General features: G+C 38.0%; 1 protein-coding gene and 1 long non-coding RNA gene across 3 annotated transcripts in view; one reads left to right on the forward strand and one right to left on the reverse strand.

Moving 5' to 3' along the window:
* Positions 1–10,872, forward strand: part of LOC106148350 — a 31,035-nt gene extending 20,163 nt beyond the window's left edge. The window contains exon 3 of the long non-coding RNA XR_001233700.1: positions 10,314–10,872. This is a non-coding gene — a long non-coding RNA (uncharacterized LOC106148350). The remainder of the gene's footprint in view (positions 1–10,313) is intronic.
* The window catches only part of Lpp (LIM domain containing preferred translocation partner in lipoma), a 619,705-nt gene that overhangs the window by 58,812 nt on the left and 539,188 nt on the right, over positions 1–21,705 (reverse strand). The gene's annotated exons all lie outside the window — the stretch shown is intronic.

Consider the following 21,705-nt stretch of genomic DNA (forward strand, 5'->3'; position numbering starts at 1 on the left):
TTCCCTTTCATATTGTCTATTGTACATTTTGGGTTTTATTTACTCTTTCATGTTTTTACACTAGGGAGACAATTTCACTTATGAGTATAGTCTCTAGTTGCATCCATTTACCAATAGAAGCCTCGAGTTCATCTTTATAGATGAAGCTTGAGCTTTACCTACCTTATTTTTAGCTCCTATTTAAACTGTTACACTTAAAAGTCCAAATCAACTATCTTCTTTGATATGATTTTACTGGTTTTTTTTTTCCAATTTTTATTTCTTGCCTCAAGGTCTTTTAGCACTTGGTGATAGTCTATCTTTGAAACTCTTTCCTGAAGGTTATTCCTTCAACTTTTGTTTCCTAAGTGCCACTTTCTATAAGAGGTTCTCAGCTAATATTTACAGATGCAATTATCCGTAGCTCTGTCAGGTTACAGGGTTGTTTGAGAATTTTTTCTTAGAAATCTTAAGAAAAAATCTAAAGTCTTTGAAAAGACTTTATTTCCCCTTTTTATTAGTATATAACACATGTGAAATTCAGTGGGAGAACCGTCCATACACATATTGCATCTTGATCCTATTTTCTTTCCCTTCGCCTCACTCTCACTTCTCCCACCATGCCCAAGATCCTTCCCATCTGCACAAAATATACCTCTTTATTTGCTATCATCTATCTTTTATTTTACTCTTTAAGTGATCTGTACTTGGGGTTTCTCATAAAAGAGAAATCATGTGATATTTAACCTGTGTTAAATTACTTCACTCAGCATTATGGTGTTAAAATGTACCTGTTCTATTAAAAATGACTCAAATTGATCCTCTTTTATGGCCGATTAGTATTCCATTGTGTGGACATGCACATTTTATCCATTAATTTGTTGATGGGCATCCAGCCTGCTTCTAAGATTTAGCTATGCTGCTATAAAATGGGTATGCATCAATCACTGTAATACAGTGACTCTAACTCTTTGCACTAGATAAACAGAAAAGGTACCACTGGCTCAAATGGAATCTTAGGTTTTAGTTTTCTGAAGAATCTCCATACTGATTTCCACAGCGTTTGCACCAATTTACATTTCCACTGACAATGCTTATTCTGCACAACCTTGACCACATCTGTTGTCTTCTGAGTTCTGTAGGGTGGTGGTTCTTTATGGAGCAAGAGAGAATCTCAGTGTTTCTGTTGTATTTCTCTGATGGTCAGGGAGGCTGAATACTTTCATGTATCCACTAGTGTTTTGTAATTCTTCTTTTTAGAGATATATATTCATTTCTATAGCCCATTTTTGATTGCATTTTTTATTTTGAGGATCACATTTTTTAGTCCTTTATGTATTCTAGCTGTTAGTCCTCGGTCTGAGGAGTAGCTGTCAAATATTCTTTTTCCATTCTATAGCTTGTCTCTTCAACAGTTCCTGCCTCTATGTCTTCACGAGTTTTAGCTATTTTATCTTGAGCAGACTCTGTTTCTAAAAGTGTCTGATAGTCACTTGAGATAGGGTTCCTTTTCCGTAAGTAATACTTTATTGAAAAATTTATATAAAAAATTTAATATATCTATTAATATACATTATATTCTTTCAGATCACCTAAATCCTACTCATGGAATTATGCTTTTGAGAAAGATATATACATACATAGACACACACAGACACACACATACAAACACAGACATGACATGTGCTTATCAAAACATTCCTTGTAGCAACGTACCAACTCTAAATAACCCACGTGTCTCATAACAATAGAATGGAAAAGTTACAGTATTTTTTATGCAATGGAAAACTATGCATAAGGGAAAATGAATGCAACTGCTGCATAAGGTAAAGCTCCCACCCATGCAAAAAAAAAAAATCATATCAAATGGTCCCGTAAATCTGCAACCTGATTCAAGTTTATCAAAAGACTGAGGCTGTAGAGCAACTGACCTACCTGAAATTTAAGGAAAGGCAAATGCCTCCAAGACAGATAGGCTGTAAGCACTTGTTTACATGACATAATGTGTTTCTGCATGCTGTACTATCAGAAAAATTCACCAAAATTATTAATCAATTGAGTAAGGCAGATTGTGTATTAGAGTAGGAACACAGAACCTGGGTACAGCAGAGAGGAGAATTAAATTCATACATTTCTCTACTGACCTCACCAAATGCTCACAAGAAATACGTGGAGGAGGGCAAAAATTCTGACAAATCTCTGTTGTTATGCATGCCAGGGAGGTGGAGGGCAGCAGCTGTGGGGAAGGCTTACTGCCATATACAGATCCTTCTCCAATATCTTCCCTTTGGAATGAAAGTCTTAAGCCTTGAGGAAAGGGCAGTTAATCCTATTGTGCTTGCAGCACCAGCAATGACCTATTATAGCCAGGGAGGGGGAACAAAAAGTAACATTTATCGCAGGGGTGAGGCAGGACACAGAGCCCCCTAAAACTGAGGCTAAAACAGAAGGTCCTCCTGGTCTATAAGTACCAAGTAGAAAGTAACAGTAGTGTAGTGCTGGGACAGAGTTAAGGTAGAGACTGTCTCTGGGGCACAGGCACAAAAGTAAGATCTGAATCTGAGGGTAGAGCAGATGTTGAGAAAGTCCTCGTGGAAAACCATTAGCTACAGAAAAGAGGTAATGCTGGAGGCATTTGAAATGTGTGGTACACTGGGGGTAATGATAGCAACAGAAAACAGACCATAAGCCAAGGTCAATTCATGAATGGATTGAGACAAACACCCCACACTGCAGGTCAGCAGTCCCTAAACTTTTTGGCACCAGGGACTGGTTTAGTAAAAGATAAGTTCTTCACAAAATGAGAGGTGGAGTAAGGATGGTTTTGGAATGAATCAAGCACATTATATTTATTGTACACTTCACATTATTATTACTTTGTGCACCGTATTTCTAGCATTATATTAGAGTCTCATAAGGAATGTGCAACTTAGACCCCTTGGATGCTCAGTTCACAGTAGGATTTGTGTTCCCACAAGAATCTAATTTGTCTACTGACCTGACAGGAGATGGAACTCAGTTGGCAATTTCAGTAATTCAGAGCAGCTGTAAATAAAGATGAAGCTTTACTTGATTGCCAACCCCTCATTTCCTACTTTGCCACGAGTCCTAAGGGGCCATGAACTGGTATGAGTCTGTGGCCCTGGGATTGAGGACCTCAGCAAAAGGCTTAAGAGAAGAAAATGCATGTCCATTTTCAGGCATTAAATTATATTTGGCCATGTTTCCACTACCCAGTACAAGATAGCTGGCCCTTTAAGAAACACTGCAAGGCATAAGAAGAAGCAAAAAAAACCCAGACAAAACAAAGAGCAGAAATATACTTAAAAATGAGATGGAAGTTGGAAGTACTGGATAGGAAATGTAAAATAATCAAGATTAATGTTAAAAGCTAGAGTGGAAACAAATAAAGCATATATCATTAATGCAGGCACAGAGACTAAGTCATGAGACTATGACTTATTCTTGCTTGTGAAGATGAAATGGAAATGCTAGAAAGACAAATGCAGTGACAAAAATATAGTTTTGATGGCTTCATCTACAGACTAAAAACCTAGGGAAAGAATTAGTAAGTATGAAGATGGATCAATAGGTATTGCCAAGTAAACCTAAAGAAAGGCCAACATGCATGCACGCATGCGCACAAACACACACATACACACAGAAAAAAACCAACCTTTCATGAAATGTAGAGTAATATCAAGCATACATAAACTGAAAAACCCAAAATTAGAAGAAAAAATGAGATAAACAAAAATATGAAAAGAAAGTGGCTGACTATACTCCCGAGCAATGAAACAAACACTAAACTGAATTCATAGGATTTAAGAAATAAGCAGGATACATATAAAAACTAAATCTAGAAACTCTAATCCAAATAAATGCCCCCAAAATATACCATTCTCAAGTGGATGGGAACAAATGAAGAAAAAATAATCCTGAAATCAAAGGCAAAAACTGCATATTGAATAGGAATCAAGAAAAAAACTAAGAACAAGTTAGGTGTTGTGGACCCTGCTTGTGGTCCCAGCCACTTGGGAACTGAAATGGGAGGTCTGTGTGAGTCCAAAAGTAAAATAAAAGCAAACAAAGAGACAGCAGACTTCCTCTGAGAACTACACACATAAGAAAACAATGGAATGACAAATTCAAAATGTTAAGAGAAAAAAAAGTACTGGTAGAAATTTTCTACCCACTAAATATATATTTCAAAATGAGAGAGAAATAAAGAAAATATTTCTGGAAAACAAAATTGAGAAGGAATTCATTTCCAATAATACATTTCAGCATTACGGTAAGTTTTAGGGGAAGTTCTTCAGGCAAAAGGAGCAGCACAGGCAGAAAAGCACTTAGATTCATACACAAAGAACTGAATGTTTGCTGTGGCTTGGATATGGCTTGAATGTGTTCCCCAAGGGCTCACCTGGTGGAAGATTGGTCTCAATGTGACAATATGCAGAGGAGGTAGAATCCTTAAGAGGTGAGGCTTAAGAGGTGATGAGGCCTATAAGAGGAATCATGCTTCTATGTCAGGAGAGCATTTTCACTCCACTGGGAAGACACAAGATTGGAGGTTGTCATAAGCGCACCTGGCACCTCTCTCACTCACTCTGCTTCTGGCATTGTATGGTGACCTCTTTTGCCTTCTTGCATGATCTCTCACCATGATGGCAACTTTAATGCAACCCTCACCAGAGTTAAACATATATCAACACTCTGGTCTAAATCTCCACCGGTGTTTTGCTTTCATTTGTGTGCAGTCTTGATATTTTGTTACGGCAAAATAAAATGGACTAGGTGCTGAAAAAAACCAAAGCAATGCATTGCCCTTTCCTTGTTTGTAACCAATCAGAAAGACAGAAGTTTAAGCAAAATGAATAATTTTCTATGTGAAAATTAGAGCATATATACAAGTAAAAGAATGACAAGAACACAAAGCAGTAAGAATAGGAACATAATATTTTAAGGTCTTGAGGCTACTCAGGAGGTAGAGTATTGTTGTCTAAGGATTGGTTCTGATTAGTTAAAAATGTTTATTGAAAACCAAAGAAACAGAGTAACATTAAAATGAATAGTATAAATAATAAACAAATAATGAAAATAAAACAGAAATTTAAAAATTCTAAGTCCATAAAAAAAGAAAAACATAACAGAAGAAAAAGTTGTAAAAACTAGCAAAGTGATGAATTTTAATCCAACTATATCAACAATTATATCAATTATAAATAGTCTAAACATAGAAATTTTTCACACTGAATAAAAAAGGAAGACCTAGCAAGATGAACATTATGTCAGGATGGAAGATCAATTCTGTAGTCAAGAAAAAACCTATGTGTATGCAAGGTTTTGAAATATATCAAAACAAACAAAAATCATAGAACTGAAAGGCAAAATAACATTTATGATGAGACTTGGGTTCAGTAACCTTTTCTCAGTAACTCACAGAACAAGTAGTTAGAAAATCAGTAAAGACAGAGAAAATATGCATAGTACTATCATTCAATTAAACCTTATTGATATTTATCAAACATTATACCCAGAAACAAGAGAATATATGTCCTTCTGACATGAACCAACATAATTCACATTCTGAGACACAAAATAAACATTAATAAATTGAAATGAATTAAAGTTATGCAAAGTATATTCAGAGGCCACAAGAAAATAGGCTGGAGGTGAGTAATAGAAAGGGACAGAAAATATCTAAATAAACTAAACAACATACTCTAATAACCCTTGATCAAAGGGGAATCAATTAAGTCATTTTCCCATCACTAAGTCACACTACTCAACACTCACAATTTAAATGATGTTTGAGTTGGTTCACAGTTTCAGGGGGTTAAGTCCATTGTTGGCTGGCTCTAAAGCAGAAGTGTCATAGTAGAAGGGCATTGTAAATCAAAGCTACTCAGTTCATAGTGGCTGGGAAGCACAGCAAGGAAACAATGATATAGAAGAAGGGGCCAGAGACTATATATTTACCCATGCTCACACCTCCATGACCCACCCAACCACATTCACAAGTTGCTTTACTAATCCTCTTGGTGGATTCCAAGCTAATCAAGTTGACATACTTAAGGTTAACTAGCAAAGGGATATTAGAAAATAAATGAAAATACAACACATAAAAATGTGTAACACATAACTTAATCATTAAGTGCTTTTTAATTAAGTATTTATATTACAAAAGACAAAAGATCTCACATCAACAACTGAGGCTTTAACTGTAAGAGCAAACTAACCCAATGGCAAGCAAAAGGAATAAAATAATAAAAAACAAAAATCTAAAATTGAGAATAGAAAACAGTAAAGAAAATTTACGCAACCAAAGCTGATACTTTTGAGAAAACAATCAATAAAACTGAAAAACTATCTAGAATGACCAACGAGAAAAATGAGAAATAAAATACAAGCTTCAAATATCATGAAGTAGAGGAAAAGCACAATAAATTAGACACAATAGTTAAAGGTATCAAAATGATAGTAAGGAAATATGATAAATAACCCTTTTGCCTATAAATTCAGTCACTTAGGGCAAGTGAATCAATTACTTCAGAGATGCAAACTGTCAAAGTTCTCTTAAAAATAAATTGAATATATAGATAAAAGCCTATGATAAAAAAATTTCCAGATACAGTTGACTTCTATAGAACGTTTAAGGAATGTTTACTGCACCCAATTCCATACAGATCCTTTCAGAACAGTAAGAGAAAGAGAAACTTGTCAGCATTTCTCTGATACCAAATCTAGTCAAGTACATTCCAAAAAAAGAAAACTACAGACTGATATCTCTCATGACACAAAAGCAGAACTCCTTAACAAACTACCAGCAAATTAAAAGCAACAATACTTTAAACAATTAGTATAACATAAACAGTTGGAGTTTATCTTGAGAATGCAAACCTGATACCTTATTGAAAATTAATGAATATCTGCTGTCATATTAACAGACTACGGAAAAAAACTTCATTAGTGCATCAATTTATGCTGAAAATCATTTTACTATACCGAACTCGTCTCATGATTAAAACTCTCAGAAAAATAGAAACAGAATTTTTACAACTGGATCAAGAGCATCTATAGTAACATGACATGTAACATTACACTTAGTGATAAAAGACTCAATGCTTTCACTTAAGACTGAGCAAGGAAAGAATGTTCACTAGTACATCATCTACTCAACACTCAAGTGGAGGTCCTTGCTAGTGATATAACAAGAAACAGAACAGGCATAGATTTAAAAAGACAGCCAAGAGGTTGGGGATATAACTCAGTGGAGTAAGCTCCTGCCTGGCAAGCGCAAGGTCCTGAGTTTGATCCTTGGTACCGGGGGAAAAAAGAAAGACAGACAAAGAAAATGAATTGCTGGTATTCATAGAAATACTGATTTTCATTAAACATCTTCAAGTTTAAAAACAAATGCTACTGGAATTAATAAATGAGTTCAGCATGGTCATAGGATAGGAGATCAAAATATATAAACCAATCTTTACATGGTAGCAATGAATAGCTGGAAGTTGAATTTTTTTTAAAGTAGCATTTATAAAAACACTCCAACCATGAAACATTTCATTAACATCTTATAATAATATATACACAAGATGTTTATGCTAAAAACTTCAAAACAGGGCCGGGAATATAGCTTAACAGCACGAGCGCCTGCCTGGCAAGTGCAAGGTCCTAAGTTCAACTCCTGGTACCCCCAAAAAATAAATAAACAAATTTTAAAAACTTAAAAACAGTAATTACAGATATTACAAACCTACATAAATGAAGGAATATACTGTATTAGTGGTTGGAAAACTCCATATTATTAATGTGCCATAAACTTCAGACCGATTCAGACAACACAGCTCCAATCAAAATCCCAGTAGGATTTTCTTTGTAAAAACTGACAAATTGATTAAAAAAATTCATATACAAAGGCAAAGTAAGTAGGTTAGCCAAAACATTTTTGGAAAAACCAGAACATATCAAACTATCTAATTTCCATATTTATGACAAAACCATTGCTGTCCAGAAAGTACAGATTGGCAAAACAGAAGAGAGAATTCAGAAGTTAACCCACGTATAATTCATATGATCTACATTGTTATTTTTTGTTTTGTTTTTGTTTTTTTCCGGTACTGGGAGTCGAACTCATGACCTCATGCTTGCCAGGCAGGGGCTGTGCAGCTGAACTAAATCCCCAGCCCCTACATTGTTCTTATGGTTGACAACTCACATATAATTGATTAACTTACAACAAATATGTTGGAATAAACACGGACCATATGGCAAAAGAAAACTGGCCCATACCTTATTATTTTATGCAAAAACAAAACAAAACAAACAAACAAAAAAACAAATGAAAAGAGCAAAGGCCTAAAAATAGCTCAGCGGCGCAAGCGCCTGCCTTGCAAGTGCAAAGTCCTGTTTTTAATTCCTGGTACCAAAAAAATAAATAAATAAAATAAAAACTTCAAAACAGTAAGTAAAGATATTACAAACCTACATAAATTAAGGAATATACTGTATTAGTGGTTGGAATTTTTTTGCATAAAAATAAAACCTAAAATTATAAAACTTCTAGAAGAAAATAAATGAACTATGATTATGCCTAAAAGCTTACAAGAACCTCAGAGCTATCATATACAACAAAATAAAACTATGTGAAAATATGTACAACAAAAGCAGCTAACCTAACACATATTAAGTCAGGATAGTGTTCCTATCAAAGAGGGAAAAGGGCATCAATCCTGGTTGGCATAAACAAAGGGTCTGTTGTCAGGCATGTTACTGCTCCTTCTTGTCTCAGGATGGTGGCTCCAAAGTATGCTCAGGGTGTGAAAATTTGCCCAATTGTACATTAATATGCACATTTATCATATTTATATTTTATGCAAAACCATTATTTTTAAAGGCACCAATTGGGTGTCATTTGATAGTCTGTTTTCTTTTCTGAGACTCAGTTGTTCTTATACAGAATAAGAAGCTTCAACCAGTGACAGCGAACCTTTTAGAGCTCTCAATGATAACAAGCAGCCCGCTGTGGCACAGGTGCCATAGGTTCACCAACCACTGAAGACCATCTTAGTTCCTTGTGTTGAGTATTTCTTTAGTTGGATTTAGTTGATCTACTGTTATATATTTTGAGCTGACAGAATAATGTGAGTTTCTAGTACCGATTCTGTAACTTAAGATGAAGAAGTACATCTCACATGATATAAGTACTATGCTGTTTAAATAGAGTCCTTAAAAAGGGCCTCTGAGGTATTATGTGCTTTTCTCCCCAGGTCATGTTCCTGATCTCATCTCCTGTAACTCTCCTGCTTCTCACTCCTCCATAGCCACCCTGGGTCCCCTGGGTACACTGACAGTACACACCCACCTGGATTTTCAGTAACTGCACAAAGATGCTTGTCTCAAAGAAAGACGACCCTGTCTACTCACTTGAAAAGTGCAATGTCTATCTCTACCCTTCTTATTTTTCTTTCTGTAACATATATCACCTATCATGGTGCATGATTTTCCTTGGTGGTGTTTACTGCTTCTTACAGATCTTCTTCCACTAGGAATGTGAGCGCCAGTTGGCAGTGAAACCACTGACTAGGAGGTTCTCTGATGTATCTGAAGACCCTGGAGTGGTTGCCGGCTGCACTGCATGAATAATAGTGACATAACTCTATGTAACTAAGATTTTTAAAGAAAATAGAGATTTCTGAGTATGAAAAGGTTGTAAAGTAAATGTTCCCACTTTTAACAATCTGAATTGAATATGTCTTTGAATAAACCTATCCTAGTAAATATTATTGAATTTTTAAACTGGTATAAAAGAGTCCTGTAGCTGACTACAGAAACTAGGTCATTCTTATAAGAAGGACAGCAGAAAGAAACATTCAGAAGAAAGCCCTCAGATTACTACCTTGACCACTTAGAGCAGTGGTGGAGAACCTGTGGCATGTATGTTACAGCTGGCTGTTTCCACTGAAAGCTCTTAAAAGGTTCACCATCACTGATTTAGAGTTATTACTCTTAGTTTAGAGACAGAATAAGAATCACTGCTATGTCTTTGATTTTTCCTATCAGATTTAAAATACGAAAATTGGAAAATAAACAAGTCCATCTCAGAAGAGCCTGGAGATAAAATATAACAATTTTCTGCATGATATGGTGACATGTTAAAATCAAAACGTATTTAATTACTGAAGCTACTGTTGAAACTAGCTGTCCTACTTTTAACATCATAACGAACAATAGTGGAGACCTGGATAATTCCTCCCATTTTGATAGTACACTAAGCTACTCACTAAAGATAATAACAGTCATTATCCATCCATCCCCATTCCATGCAGGATTCCAATGTGTTCATTACTGCTCTCATTGAAAGAGAAGAGAAAGGAACTGAGGCTCAGACGTTAAGAAGATCTACCCCAGGTTACCCAGCAAAGAATGCCAATGTGGAGAAAAGAACAGTGCATCTGGAGTCAATACACTGAAGATATGGGAACTGCCCTGGTATTACCTGGCTGAATGCCCATGAAGAGTCGCTTTCCTTCTACAAAACAGAACTTGGGCTCAAATTAGCCTCTCATGACAGAGCAACAGATTCTTGCTAGGTCTTGAGTTAGCAACACATGGACTAAATAAGTAACAGATAATAAAAAAGTATATACATAAGCACTAGACTAATAACCGTAAGAATAAATAAACTTTGAGCAGTGTTTATGGACACAAGGGTACCTCTAACTTTCAAACGTGTGTGGAAGCCATGCTAAAGGTAATATGCATATACTATTATGGTATCACAGAATTCATGACAGCTGTCAGTATTTTATGCATATTGACATATTCACTGCATAATTTATACATAGTACATGAGTGCTGGTAATAAAATAGGAATTTGACATTTAATCTCTGAAAGTCCTTCCACTTTTAAAATGTTAGGTTGTAGAGCCTGAACCATATCTCTGTGACAAAGCTAAGGTTCTTCCTCCCACTACAATAATTTTAGTCATCTTTTTAGCCTCAGGAATCACTGTTTAATCTCAGGCTCAAAGCTCAACATGAAATGCAGGTAAAAACTAGGGAGCTTTATTTGATCAGAACTTGTCTATGTAAGGAGACTTCCCCTAACAAGGAGGCTGCTTTCTGCAACCCAGACCATTCTCCCATGAACTCACAGAACTCTGTGAAGTAGGTTTAAAATGATCTTTGACCAGGGGTTAAAATTCATACAACTTCCAACATACGAATCAGAAAAAAACATGAATCTCTCAACAACAACCGCAAGAACAACAACACGAGAGACAGAATGTGAAAGGGCAAGTGAGTACTAAACACAGGACACAGTGCTAACTTCAGTTTGCAATTATAAAAATGCAAATTGAAGCACTGAGTTCCCATTTTTAGACAACCTTTTGGGGAAACATTTAAAAGACGGAATTTATTCAAGGTTAGTGAGAGCATCAGGAGTCCGTCTTAAATATCACTGAAAGGAATGAAATGAGACCCCTTTTCTGGAGGGCTATTTCAGTAGGTATCAAAATGGAAACGCACATACAATTTTAACTTAGCAAGTCCATTCCTGAAATCTACCCTGCTGAAAGGCTCAAAAATTCCATGACGATAACTGCACTAAGATATTTGACTCGAATGGCCACGGATGAAAGAATGTAAATATTTTCCAGTAGGGAAATGACAAGGCCCACGCATCCCACAGAATTCTATGCCACCATTAAAAAGGCTAAGACCTATATGCACTATCCTTCTGTGAAATCATATGAAACATATATTGCTTAGTACAAAGCAAAAACCAGATGCAAAACAATAAATACACTATATTTTATGATACACAAGAAACTCTGGATGTACATGCACAGATCATTAACACTGATTTCTTCTAGGGAAAGGAGTTCAAAAGAATTTTACTTTTTCTTTTAGGTACTTCCATATCATTTGATTTCTGACTAGAGGATGAATTAATTTGTAATAACATTAAAAGAACAGGTAGTGCATCCCCTGGTGCCTTTCTACTTATAAGTTACTTGAAAGAGGAAATTTAAGACTAAATTACACATTAAGATCAGGGCATAGCTCTGAGCCTTACTTCTATGCCTCTTTTGGTGGTTAAGGGTGTACAATTACAACGGCCAGGTGCATTTTATGGGAAGTTAAGCTTACACATTCCTGAGACAGAAAACATGAAATACTTCCAATAATGGAGAGAAGGATTTCAACTATAAAAAAGGATTTAGTGGCATTAATATAAAGAACTTCCTTAAAACAGCCAGGCACTGTTAAAATAATTAATAAAGCAAAGGGCACATGGAAAGCAGTTCATGTATGAAGCTGGGAAGTGTGCAGTGGCTTATACGTCACACTTCAACAACTCTTAAAAAAAACAACTCCATCACAAAGGGGATCAGCACCCATGTCCATAAAAAGAGAGCTTTAAATTTTAAGTGGCTTTGTAGCCACTGTGATTATAAAGGTTAAATGGGTATTAAAGGAGCATTTTTCCTTCTGATTAAAATTTTATGCAAGGATAAAGTTAAATATTTGAAATGAAGTACAGACCCTGTTAACAGTTATGGGAGATGCCGTGAACATTAAGATCTAACTGGGTGAGTGGGAGCTTATATTTATTTATTTATTTATTTATTTTTTAAGCAAAAGGTGGTGTAAAATTGGAACCTTCTTGCTGTGGCAGACTGACTGAAAACCTGTTAAAAGGCAATTGACTAATTCTGGCTTATTTTTTTATTATGGAGAAGACTTGGCTTACACAGAACAGGAGAGAAGCACAAACAATCACACACATGCAGCCGAACTGGCAATTAAATCATTATTCATCACAAATAGTTAATCACCCTTTTAAGCAAAGAGGGTGGAACCCAAACTGCAGCTGTATTTTAAGATCCTGAATAAGAAAATTCACCAGCAAGTGACAAGAGTTCATAAAACCTAGACAGAAGCTTTGTACAATTAGAAACCTCCCTGTCTCAGGCATCATTCCCTTACAATTATTCAGCATCTTTCCAGCTCAGCCTTCTCAGCTTGATCAAGTAGGTACACGGCTGCATTAAGGTCTCACTAAAGTGTTGCCTGATGGAAGAGACTATATATCAACCATTTCTCCTCCCTCTCTGTGTAATATCACAAAGCAACCGCACCTTACATTTTAACAAAGTACATAAAAGAAATACATCCTATCCAGGGCAGCGTATCCCGGATGACCACAGGAAAATTGCCAAAAAGCTGACCAGTGAGGAAAGATAAAATGGATTTGGATGGTTAGCCTAGAAAGAAAGCAGTTTATGGGAGAACATTTAATGTCTAGGAGAATGAACAGACATTATTATGTTCCTGGAGAGGGCTCGATTTATGAGCTGCATTGTCTACTGTCTTGGAAAAGTATCAGAATGCAGTATCAAGAGGAAAGGATCCACAGGCTGATGGAGTTCAAGTTCAAGTTCCCTTTAATACACATGTAAAATGGACAAATTACCAAGCTTCTCTTAATCTCAGTTCTCTCTCTCCTCTCTCCCTTGTCACTCATCCCCTCCCTTCACCTCTCATCCTCTTTCCTTCTTCCCTTTTCCTTTCTCTGCCTGTCTCCCCCCGCTCCCCCCGCTACCTCCCAGATCTGTCTGTCTGAGGATTGAACTCCCCGGGATCATCACACTGAACTACATACATTCCCGGTCCTTTTTATTTTTTATTATTGACACAGGGTCTCACTAAGTTCTTGAGTTCCCCAGGCTGGGCTCTAGCCTGTCATCCTTTGGCCTCATCTCCCAGACTCCTGGGATCACAGGCATGTACCACCACAACTGGCTCTGCTTATTAAGCAGGATGAATCAGTGTACCCCGTTGTTTGACATGTACCACATTAAAATTCACTATTAAGTTATCACTGTTCTTACATTCTATATGTGATAAAAACATTAAATGACAACCATAGACACATAGATGTACAAAGGATATGAAGTGTTCTTTCTCACTACCTAACTTGAATCAACCCCCACACCAGGAGTCTTCTTGAAAGTTTTCTCATTTATTTCTTACAAATGAGATGTTCCTAGTCTTTTGGTAAAGAACGTAGAGATTTAAGGTGGTACATTAACAAATGTTTTCATCATAGAGTTCAGTTTGATCTTAATATTTCCTGACCTTACAACATCTTTTCGCACTAGAAGGAGCTCTAGAAAACACAACTATAAGTTATAGGTCCTCCTCTCAAAAGCTGCTATTACAGGGAATACAAAACACACACAAATGAATAAGTACATAAATTAAGATAATGAACGTCAAAAGTGGCTGGAAGGAGTGATTACTTCTAACTTCTAACTCTAACCTTCAGGGACAAGATAGTAGCAAAACTGGACACAAGATACACATCTAAAAATCTGGCAGATGCATTCAATGCTAGGCACAGAATAAAGAGAAGCAGAGGTCAAAAAAGCTGTGATTTCTTGGGGGAATACAAAGTAGGTCAGGACGATTGCAGTGCAGGATGTTTAAAATAAGATGTGACTAGATAATCTGGGCAGATGGAAGAAGGCATCACCTCTCCACCACTTCTATATCTAGATGTCTACAAGACTGCATGGTTTTAACCTATGGACAACACTTAGTCTATAGGAAAACTCACTCATTAGGCATTACAAACAAGACAGATTGGATTCACATCAAAATACCTTACCTCCACTTTATCACTTCAACCTTCTTTATGGAATGCATGGCTACCCTTGGCCTGTGAGTTAAGCTGAAGAAGAACATTGATGACCCGACCAGGGCTTTCTGACAAATATACTGCAAGGCCCAGCTCCATGGCCTGTAGGTTCCTGTCCTCCCTTACTTTGTCAGCTCACCAAAGCCCACCATCACTCTCAGAACCCAATGTCGTGTTTGTATCTCCAAGACAACTAGCGGAAGACAATCCATGAAACAGCCATTCTGCTCCTTGGTGGTGGTGGGCAATGGGGTGGTGGATAAAAACCAATGGATTTTTTGTCAGGGTGTATTTTGCAGAGATGGGAGTTTTGAGCTGAATTTCAAAGTTAAGGATTTGTAGAGAAAAGAGAGGTAAGTTCAGTCAGGGGAGAGGATGTGAAGAACAAGAGATCTGGTTCAATCAGAAGGGATGCTTTGAAGATCATAAAGAACTCTAATGGGATCCACAGAGAAACATAGAAAGTAACTTGGCCTAGGAACCAGAAGAAGGTCATCTGGAGCTGTTTTGAACAACTGTCAGAAAGGCCCTGGTAAGAACTGGCTGGTAGAGGAAAGGGCTGGAAGGAAGGTCCCGAAGTCAAGGTGAATTTCTACTAAATTGTTCAGGAGAAAACGCGGCCATGTTCACATTTGGGACAGGAATATTCTTTCACTTTTCAGCTTGTGCTTTTGTTACCAAGCTGTGCTTAACTCAGGCTCATCTTATGTTCAGCTCCAGGAAACAATGAGAAGAGCTGGAGAGATACGGAATCCACGGCGTGCGGCTAAAAACCACAACACTTAGGGAAACCGTTTTTCCATTCACTTACTCCTGACGCCACTTCCATCTGCCCCCTTTTGCCAAAGACCTTTCAGGAAAAGCCCATAATGGATGAGTGGTATAAGAAGTAATCAAATGGCTGAACTTTCTTTTACTTTTGGGAGAAAGGCCAATACCCTTAGCAAGGCCTAAGTCCTTCCTGGTCCATCTCTCAAAGCTCATCTTGCATCATACTTTTCCCTCAAACTCCGAGCTCTAACCACCCCAGGCCTTTTTTCAGTTCCTCAAGGCATTGTGCTGCAGAGACTGAGACATCTAAATTCAGACTCATTCCTCACAGCTCAGAGGGGTATCACTTCCTCAGGAGTACTAGCCTTCACTCCTCCGTCTAGGTCAAGTTCCTTTGTCTAACTGTCTCGGGACAATATCCCCTTTTTCTGGAATGCTCTATCCATCTTCCTCATTAGAACAGAAATTTCCTGAAATCAGGCTTGAGTCTAGTTCATTTGCAGCAGAATATCCAGTACCTTGCATGAAGTACGCTTTCTCAACTGGACTTTGCTGAACAGTTGAATAAAAATTGTCTTTCTCAAGGAGAAAGTCTTCTCCCAATTGTTGACATGGAAAAATTAGAGGGTAGGCTATTCATTGGGGACAAACCAAATGCATTGGTTAGTCAGTAATTCAAATCACATCATGACACAAAACACGCATAAGAAACAATACATTTAGTATAGATTAATAAATTGAATAAAGAAAAAGCAGAATAAACCACAAAATTTGATTTGGAAACTACTAGGAAGGCAAACTGATTAAAACTGAGTTATGATGATGATGAGGAGGAGGATGAAAGCCTATCAGAGCCTAGCATAGAACTACTACTCCTGTGACATCTAGAGTGCTCCCATTCCCAAGCCTCTCTTGCATTTGTGGTCAACTAATTGAGTCCTGGCCAATGAAATACGAGAAGGAACACTGTTATATTTTCAAGTCTGGCCTTCAGGTATCATCTCCTCCACTTCGAAACATCCTGGATACTCTCTGTGCCTTCTGCTAGGTCCAGAGAATGTGGCGCATGACTGCTAAGCATTAGAGAATGGCAGTGGAGTCAGCCTAAGTCCTCAAATCTCTAAGTAGAAAGTAGCTGTTAAACACGCTTTTGGATGCTTTCAGAGACAAAATACAAAGCATTGCGATTTGGGAATTTGTTTGCTACAGCATTACTACAGCATTAGTACTACTTACCTGAGATGATACCTAAGACATTCAGAAAATCGCATACACATACACACAACATCTCTCTCTCTCCTCCTCTCTCTCTCTCTACCTATATATATTTGAACTACATTTTCTGTTAACACATGGTGACAGTATAAAAGTAGCTTTGATGAATCAAATCTTCCAGCGCAGCTTTCCAAGCAGTTCCACTGCTCCATTGCTTTGCAGTCATGCACACCCAAGTCTGGAGGGGTGCATGTTATCATTTACCCCTAGCTCCTTTCCAAGGAGAAAAGCCACCCTTGTCATAGCCAGGCCATCCAAAGCCTCAGCCTAGCCTTCCTCTGCGAGAGTGTGGGAGGAGCCTTTGAGATACCCTTTGTCAGCCCATATTAATTGTTATCAAATCCTTTCTTGGGCAGATCGTCAGATCTCTTCTTCAGGTTTTTCCACTGAGTCATATTTCTAGCACAAATAAATAGGTTTGAAAAAGGCAGTTTCTTTGCTCTGCCCCTCCTTGCCCGCTGATATGAGCCCTGCTGAATATACATTGGAGCAAGAAGAGAATGGTGGGAGATGACTGTAGAGTCATCGAACCTGCATTGGCAGAAAACTTGAGAGAATCCATCTGTTATGTTACTGATTCTTGGGGACTGGGGCATTATCTGCCTTACAAACTAGCTATGAAAATTCAGTCTCTTGAGTGATACTTGACTACAAAATGACTTGAGATAATACTAACTGCCAGTGTTGAGGCCTCACTTTCAGTGATTCTGATTTTTTGTTGCTCTTCTTCTCAGGAGGGGATGCGGGTATCAGAATTTTAAAACATAGTCTCCTGGCACAAGTGCAGTAAGAATTGACACAGTGAGATATCCCTCTGTGTAACTATCGACTATCAATATATAAATTATGGGAACATGAGTAACATATTGCAGAGATTAAAATATTGTACTGCTTACAAAGATACTATCCAAAACAGTCCCTAAAAGTGCGCTGAGTTCATTGCCTAAGGAAAACCATCTTTTCTCGTCATGACTTCTGCTCACTATTCAAGTATTATAAAGCTAGAGGTCCATGAACAGTCTTGGTGAGAAAGGTACAGCACCTACGGTACTGGCTGCAGTACCTAAGGAAACAACTTCATAAAGGTTCTTTCACTAATAACCTCGCTGGGTGGAAGACTTGAAAAGGTGCTCATCCATTTGGAAAGGCATAGCTTCTACGAGGCCCTGAGTGCCCTTTTGCTAATTTATAAGGCACATATGGCACCATAAAACTGCATGGCTAGCTGACTCTTAATCCTGCTCCAGGACATCAGTGAAGTGACAGGTTAGATCCCTGACGTGGGCCTCAATTTCACTGGGAAAAGGAGGTTTGACCCCGTTATCTTTACCATTGCTTTGTTCCGCTGAAGTACATTCTATGCTTCTAACTGCCCCCTGCCAGCCCCTCTGAAGCCAACCACAGCTGGGCTCCCTGTGATGTGGACCAGCACCCACCAGAGGGACTCCAGGCACACATCCTCACAGTCCCCAGCCCTGACTTCTTTTCCTCTGTAGCAGCTTCCACACTGTCACCTCCGTTTTATAACTTTTTTCTTGCCCCAAGAAGCAAGCATGTCTTAAAGTAAATTCAGCATCTGTGTTACCTCCCACTGATGCAAGAGTGCAGTATCTTATGGAATCCCAAAGATCGGATTATCAGGGTTGGATGACTGAGCAAAGAAACTCTCTCGGATTGAACGTTCTTCACTTCCGGTTTCCATACATATTATGAGTGAGGAAAAGTAGGAACAGATACATCTACTGTATTCTTGTTTGATTTTTACCATTTCTCCTTTGCCACACCATTGTCCGGGTTTATTCGCTTCTAGAAGAAATCTCTGAGTTTTTAGAGGTCTACTGCACTGCATCAGGGAAGGTGAACCAGCCAACTGACCAGCAGCTCTGTGAGACAAAGGGAAGGAGGATTCTCAAATGTGGCCAGCACAGACTTGACATTTCCTTTCAAGACTTCAAGAAGAGCTTTATTAGAACACTCAATTAAAAGATAGGATTTGGTTCCCTGTTTCACAGCAGTGGCAAAACTGGTTATGCCCAGCACAGTGTGAGGGGGAGAAAAAGCTTCTATTAAGTGGAAAGAAGAGGAGGCTATTACAGTGCTGCTCCCGGGAGCTGTAAATGTAGAATGAGTCATGCTGAATCCATTTGATGGTCGCTGCAACTAGAAAGGATGAAAAACATTTCTCAAAGCAAGAATAACTCCAGGTGTCCTATCCTTTCCCTTTAAAAGAAAATCTTGAAGGGCATTAAGACTTCTATTCCCTGTCCTGTCTAAAAACTCTGGGAATAGGTTCTGCATGATTAGGCTGTATATACTACTTGGAGTGAAGGGACAGAACTGGGGGTGAAAGCAGGAAGAGAGCCTGGAATAGGAACAGAGTGAGGGTTCTTTGTTGGTTCTAAAGACCATAGGGACCTGTCTTAGCTCGCACATTGCTAGTGTCCACTCATTCAGCACACACTAATGAGCGTTTACCATGTGTCAAGCCCTGGGTTATGGCAGGGAAGATAGCAAAGCACTCAGTACAACAGGTGGACAGACACTTTGTCTTTCCTTAGAGAGCCTGATGCTGACAAGCAAAACCAGACCCTGCTAAAAAATAACAGACACTAGGAAGGGAGGTGTGCAGAAGCTATGAACACTACACAGGAGTGGCAGAAACCAACTTGGGAAGACAGACAGGGCTTCACAAAGGGCAAGCAACTAAGAACTTGAGAATAGGAATGTGTAGCCAGGCAACAGCCCAAGAAAGAGTGTTCTAGGCAGAGAAAGACTGCATACAAATGGCTGCGGATAGACCAGTTACGGTGCCACTGAAGAAATGAAAAGAGTTCGATGTGGTCAGAGCATCCAGTGGTGAAATGAGGTTGGAGAGATACATAAGTGTCTTATCTCATTTACACAGATGTGGTGCCCATTCATTTAGGGCATATACCAGCGAGTCAAGCCAGTTTAAATGGTCAGATTAAAATATGTTAAGAAGCTCACCGTTTACATGCAGGACTAGGAATAAGGAACCTTGGGATAAGGAACCAAGAACAGCTCTAAATAGAACAGCGACAAGATATGGTTGAGTTTCAGAAGGACCATTTGCTTCCCCTTTAGGAGGCTGCTTTGGAGAAGGTGAGTGCAGGAATCTGTGTGGCAGAAGAGCTGGACAGAGCATAGAGGCTGCTCCTACTCCTTTCTCCAGGAGCAGGGCTTGGTGTGCAGAGGAGACTGCTGTTCCTCCCACTCTGAGGCTGACTTCTGCATTGCTGACTATTTACAGGGTGTAGGAAAGTCACCTGCTTCGTTTCTTACGTTTTGGGACTGAAGGCAAAGATTCTGCTTTATCAAGTGGAATTATTTTTTACTTTAAAAGACACATAAATCTGCTGCTCATAAAATGTTTATTTCCTTTATTATTTTTTTGGGGGGGTTAATTAGTTTACGCAAAGCAATGAAAAACACTGAGACTGGAATCAAAAAAAGTCAAAACCTAACTTTTCAAATGCTAACTCATTGCAAACAACACACGTTTGTTACTTATTTAAAATTTAAGGGGCTGGGGATATAGCTCAGTGGCAAGGTCATGAGTTCAATCTCCAGTACCACACACACAAAAAAATTTTTTAAAAATTTAATTAGGCTAGCAAGACATAATCTGAAAAGTAGAATTCTTTTGTAGAGAAAACTGCCAAAAAAGTCAAATACGACTGAAGTTTTTGCATATACACACAGAGATACATCGTGACACAAGAAAATATTATTTTATGGGACTTTTTTGAGGGGCTGCTGCTGAGGATTGAACTCAAGGCCTCCTCTGTGTTAGGCAAGTGCTTCTGCCACTGAGCTACCCTAGCTCTCGAATTTTCTCTTTAAACACAAGTAAGAGCCTTTATCCGTTGTGTATTTACAGGATCCTTTATCCTTATTTAGTTAAAAATAGTTTTTGTTCCTTGGGGTGTTTTATCACTACCTTTGATTTTCTGATAGCTCCCCATGCATTATTCATTTTTTCTTTAGTTTGTAATTTTGTTTTACTGGTCCTCTTATGCTATTGCAAACAGTGCTGCAAAAGGTGTATAGCTGTGCTCTTGTGCCGATATCTCTGTAACATATTACCACTTGAAATGGAATTGCAAAGTCAAAATATGTGTACATTTAAAGTTCTGAAAGGTGGTGATACATCTTGTTTCAATTTGTTCTCCAATAAAAAAATGAGAGTCCATGTTCTATCTCCTGTCTCAGCCAATACTAGGTATTAAATCAGTAAGTCTTAGCCAATCTGAAAAGGGGAGAAAATGATAGTTTAAATGGTACTTCTTTAAGTAAAATAAAATTTAACATCTTTTTACAGGCTCATTAACTTTTCATTTCATCTTTTATAAACTGCTGGTTCTCTCCTCACTCTTTTCATCTAATGGATGGTTCTTTAAAATTGTTTTTAACCTTTCTTTATTTCCACATATTCAAAAATACTGACATCACTGTCTATTATTTAATTTCACAGGAACCAGTCACTGAGCCTCAGTTTCCAAGTTTGTGAGGAATACATGAGATAATACGTATGAACTCACATTAAAACATTATAGATTTGTATTGCACGAAGATTTCTTCATCTGAGTCTTTGTAAATGCATAATCTGGCCACAATGCAGAAGGCTGGGATATTCGCTTTCAGCCCAGTCTGATGGTTATCATTAAGAATACAAATAGAAAAGTAAATACCAGCAAGGACTCAGGGGACCAGAGGCCCATATACACTGTTAGTGGGAATGAAAATTAGTACTTCCACTATGGAAATTAGTATAGAGGTTCCTCAAGAAACTAAAAACAGACATATCTTTTGATAGAGCTGTACCAATTCTAAGTATATTCTCAAGGGAAAGTCAGCATACTACAGAGATGCCTGCATGCCCATGTCTATCATCAGGCACTTCACAATAGCTGAGCTATGGAATCAGCCTTGCTCCACACCAA

Source organism: Chinchilla lanigera, unplaced genomic scaffold (genome assembly GCF_000276665.1).
Source record: "Chinchilla lanigera isolate Chin_1 unplaced genomic scaffold, ChiLan1.0 scaffold00019, whole genome shotgun sequence".
In the NCBI taxonomy this organism is placed as follows: Eukaryota; Metazoa; Chordata; class Mammalia; order Rodentia; family Chinchillidae; genus Chinchilla; species Chinchilla lanigera.